The sequence below is a fragment of the Leopardus geoffroyi genome, chromosome D1 (assembly GCF_018350155.1).
Source record: "Leopardus geoffroyi isolate Oge1 chromosome D1, O.geoffroyi_Oge1_pat1.0, whole genome shotgun sequence".
Classification (NCBI taxonomy): domain Eukaryota; kingdom Metazoa; phylum Chordata; class Mammalia; order Carnivora; family Felidae; genus Leopardus; species Leopardus geoffroyi.
Window position 1 is genome coordinate 92,540,677 of NC_059329.1, and position 10,617 is coordinate 92,551,293.

A 10,617-nucleotide genomic window follows, 5' to 3' on the forward strand; every position below is an offset into this window, starting at 1 on the left:
AAACAGATCTTCTACACTGTAAGCCTCCACTCCAAACATTCTTTCCCACAACACCTCTCTGTGAATTGGAGTGACAAAGCCCCGAAGCTCTCTTACGGGTGACTACGTCTTTCTCTCACACTACATACTTTCCATGGGGCTGGGGCTGAAGGTGGAGGAGTATTCTACTTGCTCTCATTCCTGGCTCCGAATGATTTCTCATCACTCCCCATCTTAATAAGCTTGGGCTGCTATGGCTTAACATCACAGACTAGGTGACTTAAACAACTGACCTATATTTCTCACAGTTCTTAAGGCTTGGAAGTCAAAGATGAAGGTGCCATTTCTTGGTGAGGGCTCTCTTCTTTGATTTCAGGTAGCTGCTATCGCACTGTGTGCTCACACGACGTTTTTTGTTTTTGTTTTTGTTTCTGTTTTTGTTTTTTGTGCACAGGAGAGAGAGAACTCTCATGTCTCTTCTTATAGGGCACTAAACTCATCATGAGGGCACCCTGCACATGACCTCATCTAACCCTAATTAACTTCTAAAGACCCAGCCTCCACATATCTTCACACTCGGAGTTAGGGCTTCAACAGAAGAATTGAAGGGGACACACAGTCATGTAATTCATAACACTCCCTTAAATCCCAACTATTTTGAAATTCACGTTATCTGACTATACTACATAACATTTCGAAATTTTGTAGTCAATAGAAATCATTCACTTAAGTATTAACATCTGAGTCATTCTCCTCTTTACCTGTAATTGTTGCTTATTATATGGTCTTCAGCATTTAGTAGATTGAAGGTTCATGTCACTGGGGCTTTCAGATCTTGTCATCCTTATTTAAAATTTATTTGATATAAATTTTTCCTCTTGCCTGTCTATCCACTTCATCTCATAGTAATTTCTAGATTTTTTTTTACTTCCAATAAATATATGACATCTCAAATCTTGATTTAAAGTATCCTCTCTTGGGGCGCCTGGGTGGCTCAGTCGGTTAAGCGTCCGACTTCAGCTCAGGTCACGATCTCGCGGTCCGTGAGTTCGAGCCCCGCATCGGGCTCTGGGCTGATGGCTCAGAGCCTGGAGCCTGCTTCCGATTCTGTGTCTCCCTCTCTCTCTCTGCCCCTCCCCCGTTCATGCTCTGTCTCTCTCTCTGTCTCAAAAATAAATAAAACGTTAAAAAAATTTAAAGTATCCTCTCTTGGGGTGCCTGGGTGGCTCAGTAGGTTAAGCATCCGGCTTCGGCTCAGGTCATGATCTCACGGTTCGGGAGTTTGAGCCCACATTGGGCTCTGTGCTGACAGCTCAGAGCCTGGATCCTGCTTTGGGTTCTGTGTCTCCTTCTCTCTCTGCCCTTCCCCCATTCATGCTCTGTCTCTCTGGTCTCTCAAAAATGAATAAACATTAAAAAAATTTTTAATAAATAAAATATCCTCTCTTACTACAACCTTCTAACATTAAAAAAAAAATTTTTATGTTTTATTTTTTTTGAGAGAGAGTGAGAGAGAACAGGGGAGGGACAGAGAGAGAAGGAGACACAGAATCCAAAGACAGGCTCCGGGCTCTGAGCTAGCTGTCAGCACAGAGCCTGACGTGGGTCTGGAACTCACAAACCACGAGATCATGACCTGAGCCAAAGTCCGACACTTAACCAACTAAGCCACCCAGGAGCCCCTAATCTTCTAACATTTCAACTCACTGACTTTGCATACATTTCAACAATTCTTTTCTTTCCCTGAATCGTACAATCCATTAAATTTATCACTTTTTTAAGTGTTTACCAGCATACCCAATCTGTGGTCTGATATGTACTCTTGTACACAACTTATATTCCTTTATCCATCACCATAATTTCTTGCTCAATATAATCAAGACACATAACCCACTATTCCTCTGGGTTTCTCACTTGGCAAAATCCCAACTGTGATTACATGCAAAACTTCACCTAACTTCCAGAAATAAGGACTGAAACTGATTTGCCTCCCTTTAAATTTGTAACTACAAATTTGGCATGCATGATCACAGGAGCCTGTCAATAATACTTGTTTTCATTGGCAATTCCCTTTTCTAGTTTTAGAGACAATAATTTTGTACTTTCTCCTCTCAAGGAGAAATTCTCAGATTGACTCCTGGAATTCTAATTCTGCAGCAATATTTTCTCTCACGTGTTTTGACTTTGTAGTTTCTTCTCACTTTACTTCTGAAGATTATATTGTATATATTCTTTACATTCTGACACTAAACATTTCAAGCCCATTGTTAATATTTCTCCTTCAAATGTTATTTTAAATTTCTATCTGCTATTTATATATATCTCTTTCTTTCTCTCTCTCACTCTCTCATCTCATTGTATGCAGAGCAGGAGAGAATAAAAGTATATGTTCAGAACATCATCTTGCTCTAATCCCATTTTTTTCTGAATTAATGTTTTGTTTATACTTTGAACATAATCACGTGTGTGTAATCTTAAAATATATAGTTTGAGCTTTGATATATTTCCTATCAGACTCTGTCTACTGTACATAATTGTTTAGAGTTTTTCAAACACATCTTAAACACAGCATATCCAAAAATAAACTAATTTTCTTCCTAAACACAATCCCCTTTTTTAAAAAGTATAGATTTCAAAGAATGGCAGCACTATCTAGTCTGAGCACAGCATTGATGCCTCCTCTCCATTACCCTCGCTTCTCACCATCATTCCCAGGTCACTATCATATACTACCATGTCTTATCTTGATTATGGAAATAGCATCTAATTAGATTCCATGCTTCTAGTCTTCCTCTTCTTTGGTTTATTTTCTAGGTATTTAGAAAGGCTATTCTAAAATAAAACTTTATCAATGTAATATTCTCATTAAAAGCTTCAAAACATTTTAATGCTCTTAGTCCACCATGAAAAACATTATCGATTACCCAACCAACAGCCATCCCTCCTATTTTTCTGGCCAGAGGAGCCTATCCCCTATAATACTCACTAGATACTTTCCTAGATGTGCTTGCAGCTCGAGAGTCAGCAAATAACTCAATCTTGGCCAACTGAACCTGAGACATGACCTATTACAGAGCTACTCACAAACATTATCCTCCTTGACAAAATGAGAGTGATGAGTAAAGATTATTGTATTAGCTCCTACTGCCCCTTCTGGCTCTGTTCTTGCTTCTCTGTAGTCTATTCCTAATATGGCAGCCATTTAAAAAGGAAAACCTTTAAAAGGAAGTCAAATCATGATGCATCTTTACTCACAACCTCAGGTGGCTTCCTGTTTCACTCTAAATGGCAGTCAAAGTACATAGACTAGCCTATAAATTTCTATATAATCTACACACCCCCATTCTCGCTGATGCCACGCCTAAGATGGTGGCCCAATATGTATGAGACACAAAATTGAGAAGCTGAGGAGTATGTAAATACAACCTGTATTTTATTTTATTTTATTTTATTTTATTTTATTTTATTTTATGTTTGTTTTAGAGAAGGAGAGAGCACATGCAAGTGAGCAGGGGAGGTACAGAGGGAGGGAAGAGAGAGAATTTTAAGCAGGCTCTATGCCTGATGCAGGGCTCAATCTCATGACCATGAGATCATGATCTGAGCCGAAATCAAGAGTCGGACACTTAACCACTGAGTCACCCAGGTGCCCTGCAACCTGTATTTTAAAGAAAGCTGCAAAGAATTGGGATCATAACGTTTTAAGAACTTACTAAAAAATGATTGAACAGGCTTTGGTATACTTAGATATCAACTTAATTTTCCCACACCCTTTTAGGCCACCTGAATAAGCAAATGACAGGGGAGAAGGAAAAAAAAGAACTGTGGGACTTGTGCCAAATTGAGAGCTGTGTGTTTTCCTTCTTGATCCCCAAGGGAGATGCCTTACCCTAAAGCCAAAGTGAGAAGGCTTCCAAGAGCCACTGATAGGAATTGGAAGTATTTGAAAAAGGGGATACTGGTGTCTTTAATTTGAACATTCACTAATGCAGACATGCTAACCTGTTTCCTGTGCTTATTTAGCAGCAAAAAGATTTAGACAGAGATGGCCAGATGTAAAGAAGGGATGTCAGTGAACAACCTGCACACATACTCCTCTCCCAACAGGAGGTGACAAGGGTGAAATTTTCTATGGGTGAAGTGCAATTGCAGAATATAGCTGTAATCAATACGCCTTGCTGTTGCCTCAACCCACTTGATCCATTTGATGTGAGCTGACAGAGTAAGAAGCGTGGAATATGCATCAAATGATGAGAGTCAAAGTAAGAGGCTGGCGAAGAGGTTCATATTGAGCTAGATGTCTCCAGAGAATCATGTAGTGGGTTTTAGCAGTGCATGTACCCACTGACAGAAGTAGCTTTTGAATGCCTGCTACACAAAGGATATTGACAATGACACTTTGCCAAAAATTCTGCTTTATGGCACCAGTATCTGAGAACCTAGAACCAAAAGAAGGATGAAAGGAGTGAACAAGACCACTACCTTTCCAAACCATGAAAGAAGAAAAGAAATATAATTAAAACAGATATGAAATGGAGGGATAACTGAGTTAATTAGGACTCCTAAATAATTAAAATTGCACAGAAAGTCATTAGATATGAAAAACGTGATTGAATACTGAGGGCACAGAGATTTTACATATCACAATTGGTGGCACAGACCAATAATATAGAATCATTTTACATTTGTATCACAATAAGTTTTCATATCGCCCAATATAGCAATCCTTTAGATAGATGCTTTGTTTTATATTGCACCCTCCTTCTGGGGAGCACAGTGTTTTTCTCATTTATCAAATAATCATAATTCATAGAGAAATTAAGACTGAAAAAGTTGATTTCCCCCAAGAGGATAATTATAGGCTTGGTCATAAGCTGTCTCAAATACTTTACTCATTTGAATTCATACACTCCATCTTTGATAATAAAGGCAGTTTTTGTGTAAATGTAAGTTTCACTCTTACATAAGGAATTCTCAGACACTTTTAGTGGAAATAATTTTACTATTTTAATTTTATCATTCTTAAAAATATGAAGTTTCCCTGGAAATGTAAACTGGTGCAGCCACTCTGGAAAACAGTATGTAGGGTCCTCAAAAAAAAAAAAAAAAAAAAAAAAACTAAAAATAGAATTACCCTATGACCTAGCAATTGAATTACTAGGTATTTATCCAAAGGATACAGGTGTGCTGTTTCAAAAGGACACATGCACCCCAATGTTTATAGCAGCACTATCAGCAATAACCAAAGTATGGAAAGAGCCCAAATGTCCATCGATGGATGAATGGGTAAAGAAGGTGTGGGTATATATATACGGTGGAGTATTACTCAGAAATCTTGCCATTTGCAACTACGTGGATGGAACTAGAGGGTATTATGCTCAGTGAAATTAGTCAGAGAAAGACAAATATCATATGAATTCACTAATACTAGGAGTTTAAGAGACAAAACAGATGTTCAAACATAAGGGAAGGGAAACAAAAATAATACAAAAACAGGGAGGGGAACAAAGCATAAGAGACTCATAAATATGGAGAACAGAGGGTTACTGGAGGGGGTATGGGGGGGGGAAGCTAAATAGGTAAGGGGCATTAAGGAATATACTCCTGAAATCATTGTTGCACTATATGCTAACTAATTTGGATGTAAATTAAAAAAAAATAAAATTTAAAAATATATGAAGTTTACCAACTTTTTTAGAAATCACTTATGTTTCTGAATGTGTTGAGTGAGATTGTATCAGACCAATACTAACAACTTAAACAACTATTCTAAGGAGTCTGAGGGTTCTCCATACACTCAAAATCTGAGAGGGTAGGTAGGAGGGAAACACAGAGAGAGGAACATGGCACTTAACTCCTTTTTCCCTCTAGATGCATCTGTTCGTTCCAAATGTGGAGAGGGGACTGAAAAGATGAATCTTTTCTAGTGGTTCCACTAGACTGCAGAGACAGAAATTGGGCATCACACCTGCTAAGGTAGAAAGGCCTCATAAAACAAGCCAGGCCTAGAGGAGTTCAAAAACTGGAAGTTTTTCCCTTCTAGAGAAAGATAACATGATACAGAACTTCTAATAATCTTTATAAAATTTTATTAAAATTTTCCAGTACTTAATGACAATTAGCCCAGCAGTTTGGAGTTATTAAGTGGGAATATTAAAACAAGTGTGACTAAAATGTTCAATAAAACAGACAATGAGAAGGAGAATTTTGGCAGAGAATGACAATCTATGAAGAAAAAGTTAAAAGCATGTAACTGGAAAATCCAAGATAGAAAGCTAAGAACAAGTTAAGTGGATATGATAATCAAAGGGACACAGCTGAAGAGAGAATTAAGGAAACTGAAGACAGGTTACCAGAAAATATCTAGACTGACACAAGAATTGCCTTGTTTGCTTGATTTGCCACTATACATAGAGTAACTAGCACAATTCTTAAACATAGTAGGCATCTACCACTTCTACTACTAGTACTTATTATTACTGCTTATTATTACTACTATTACTACCAATACCACTATTTCTAGCTTCAAAATACCGGTTAGCAATTATTGAACACTCACTATGTGCTGGGCATGATTATGAAAACTTGAATGTGTTAATCCATTTGATTTATACTGGAATTTAATTAAGAGATAACTAGTGTTGTCCTCATTTTATAGATGATAAACTGGAGCACAAAAGATTAAGTAAGGGCGTCTGACTAGCTCAGTCAGTGGAGCATGTGATCTCGGGGTTGTAGGTTCTAGCCCCACTCTGGGTGTAGAGATTACTTAAAAATAATAAAAATGACTAAGTTGTTTGAGGTCATGTATTTAGTGAATAGTCAATATCAACTCTTAATCAACTTAATCCTATTATACTGATTCTCAAAAAGATAAGTGTCAATAAGCTGATGAAAAAAAAAAAAAAAGCAAAAAGGATTTGAGGGAGAGAATGGGAAAGAGGAAGAGAAGGATGCCTGTCTAACTACTTTCTCAGTTATCTTTTCAAAGTTTTCCATTTCTTTTCTACATGTAAAAGGAAGTGTTCCTATGAAAGTAAAATCTTGATCATTTTGATATTAGTATAGGATGGGGAAAGGGAAAAATGGCATCTGGTCTACATCCCTAACTTTATTATCCATATTATTTAACATCATCATAGTTTCTATAACTTTCAATAGCAAGCAACTTAATGCTATTTTTTTACTGTGGATTTTTGTACTGGGAATAATAGAGTCACTTGTCTATAACTTGTCAGAAAGTCTAGATTAATGAGCTAATGTTGAGGAAGCATATGAAATGCAAAGTAGACATTTGAGAGATTGTCTAAAGGTTTTATTAAAAACAAGCAGAGGGAGTTCTATTGAACACACATGGAATATATGCTGACATTGAGTAGTGACAGTATCCTCAAGGTTCCAGCATCCCCAACTTTGAGAGAATTTGCAGTCTTGAAAATTAAAAAGTCACTGACACAACAAATAATTTGTATTTCTACATTTTATGCTCTAAAAATGCTACTGTTTGAAATATTTCATCACAGTGTTTAAAATTATGAACTACTTGAAAAATGAAGAGCGTTACAAGCATCATAACTATAAATGTTTGGGGTTTGGGGGATACAAATATTTAAAACTGCCAGGTCTCACTCAAAGAAACATATTTTATATCTCCTGTAGCCTTAATACATGTCTTCTGTTCTTGTTGACCTTCCTAAAAGTTTCTATTCACTTTCTGTTTTTTTTAACAAATTGTCCAATACAGACCATTAATAAAAAAAAAAAAAAAAAGAGTAGAGATTTTCTCTCAGAAGTGCCTGAAAAAGATTTCTTTGACTTACCAAATAAATATTAATTACATTCATTGTATTAGATATTCTTAAGTCATTTAGAATGGATTTTCTAAAATAGGTTAAGTAGGAAATATGTAATCAAATGAAGCAGGGTCACTATATTTTACACCCAAATAAAACTAAGCATGCAAATAGGAAAGTGACATTTAATTATACAAACAGAAATTAGAAAAAAAGAATGAAAGACAGCATTTTACTTTTTTCATAGTTACCAGGATTTTATTAACAGAGATATTTAAAACATGAAAAAATGATTTAATTCTTATTTAAACCTATTCATAACACTGCAATTATGTTTAAGTCATTTAATGTGTTAATGATAATCACCATTATTAATATTTTTTTATGCTTCTGCACATTCTAAGGTCAAAAGAAGTGATGAAAGACAGCCCCAGTTGTGCTTTGTATCTTTCAAATTTAAAAATTTGATTAACAATATTCAGAATCAGTGAACTATTTAAATCTTACAAAAATACTCACTTTTCTAAGATGGTCCTGAAAAAGCTTGTTCCTTTATTTGGAAAGTGTTGAGAGTCTATTACATGCCAATACCTTTGTAGACCCTGGAACCATAGTAGTAAATAATACAGAGAAAACCCTGCCCTCATGGAGCTTATAATTCACTCAAGGGAAAATAGACATAAAAAATTACATCTGCTGGCAGAGCCGGGATGCGTGCCCCAAGCGGTCCGCCTCCGCTGCCTGTAGCCCGTGGCCCCAGCAGCAGCGCCCCCAACCGGGTGGAACATCTTCCCCCCACAACCTCAGGGCAGCCGGCACCTGCCAGGATGCGGCCATTGTGTGCTATAAGGACTCGCTTTCTATCTGCCCGCAGTCCCAGGGAAAACCGTGATCAGCATCATGCCAAATGAGGTTGGTGTCCTAGTTGGAAAAGGTCAAGTTTTCTTCGTGAATGAGCTGACACTTGGGGGCCAAAAATATTGTTATCCAGGACTCGCTGCTGCAGAACGGGGAATTTACCGCGGATCTTCCTACCGGAAGGGCTGGTGGAGCTCTCACTTTCAGAGCCACTATCACCACGACTGCCAAGACGCCAGTCGTGCTGATGGGCAAAGAAGGTGTCCCCTGTGGTGTGATCAACAAGAAATGTTATGAAATGGCCTCCCACCTGCCATGTTCCCAGTGCTGACCTCTCTGTCCCTTTCCCCAACTACTCCCCACTGGTTTTCCACCCGTCTCCTTCCCATGCAGAACATACATCATTTTTATTTGGCAGGGGGCATTACCCCACATCCGTTATTGCTGCCAAAACCGCGTGGGCTAGGGGCTGGGGCTGGGGCTGGATGCACAGACACCTCCCTCTCCCCTCACCCCTCCTGTGTGTGGTTAGAACACTTTTTTGTTTGGGTTTATTTTTCCCTGAATAAAAATGAGTCTACGAAAAAAAAAAAAAAAATTAAGTCTTATGAAGATTATGAACAATGTGAGTGTGAGTTGGGTTAGGAGCAATTTAAGTATGCAAATATGACTTGCAGAGGTGGTGATCTATGAGCAGAGACCAGATGACAAAAAGCAACCGAGGCTATGAGCAGATAGCAGAGCCCCCCAGCAGAAGAACAGCAGGCCCTTCACCCAAAGGAGATTCACATGTTTCAGTAACGGAAAGAAGTTCCTGTGGCGGGAGCACCGAGAGGCAGCTGTGTAGGAGATGGATCATAGAAGAACAAGGAGGACAGCCTTCAGACCATTAGGGAGCTATCTGCATAGTCCAGGTGAGGATGCCAACACTGATGCGTGGACCAGGTGGTAATGGTAGAGATCGAGCAGAGCAGCCAACACTCAGAATAGATTCACTGCTTGGCTTTTAAGTCTTCAATTAAATTGAACCTCTGCGAGTATTTGCTCTTGATATTACATTTTTAGATTCTCGTGTATCCCTTCAATTAGTTTTCATTCCTAATTAATATAATTTGTTTGTTTTTCATTTAATCGTGGACAGCGTCGACCAGGTTGGAAAGAAAACCACATCTGGATCTTAATAAATCAGTATATGTGAGACTATTTATACTTTCACTTCTGAGCCTGGAATAGAAAAGGAGGACTGTAATTTTTAAAAATATAATTTTCTTTCATATAGATTATATATGGTGAGTTTGGCAGCTCTTTCAGGGTTGGAGGCCAATTTGCTGAATAAGTTCTTTTGACAAACTAAGATTTGAAATATGACCAAGAAAGTTATTTGTGAATTTTTAGTTTTTCCTTTAACAAAGATTTCTAAATGCATCTTTATAATCTCTATCACAAAGCCTTTAACAAGAGATCGTTTTAGTGGAACAAATTTTATATGTCAGTATTACTGTACATAATTCTACCTTTTTAAATGCACATCTATGGCCCATTTCTAACTTTTAATTTTAGAAGTTGGAAATCCCCATTATACATGGAAGAAATATAGCCTATGCATATATAATATATATTTTCATGTTAAAGGACAAAAGTCATATATTTGGAGATCTAAAATCAGCTCCAACTATTTCTACTCCAGCTCCTTTCTTTGAGGCAGAACTTTCTTCAAGCCATGCTAAATAATTTTCTACGGTAGCTCAAGCCCTCTTGTGCCTGTAATAGCCATGTACAGAATAATAGAACACTAAATCTCTTTAACTGGCTTTGATTTTTTTAAATATGGTTAATTCAATATTTAATTTAATATAAAGAGAATGTCTGGACAAATAATACATTTTTATATCCAAGCTGTCACTTTTACAAAACTACATTACTTCCAGCTCCTACATCCTCAACATTTCCTAATAATTTAAAGTTTATATTGATAGTTTCAATAAAA

The 10,617-nt window shown here is 37.3% G+C and overlaps 1 pseudogene; it reads left to right on the forward strand.

The window, feature by feature from the left end:
• LOC123600490 overlaps nt 1-9,080 on the forward strand; it is a 134,281-nt pseudogene extending 125,201 nt beyond the window's left edge.
• The last annotated feature ends 1,537 nt before the right edge of the window (nt 9,081-10,617 follow it).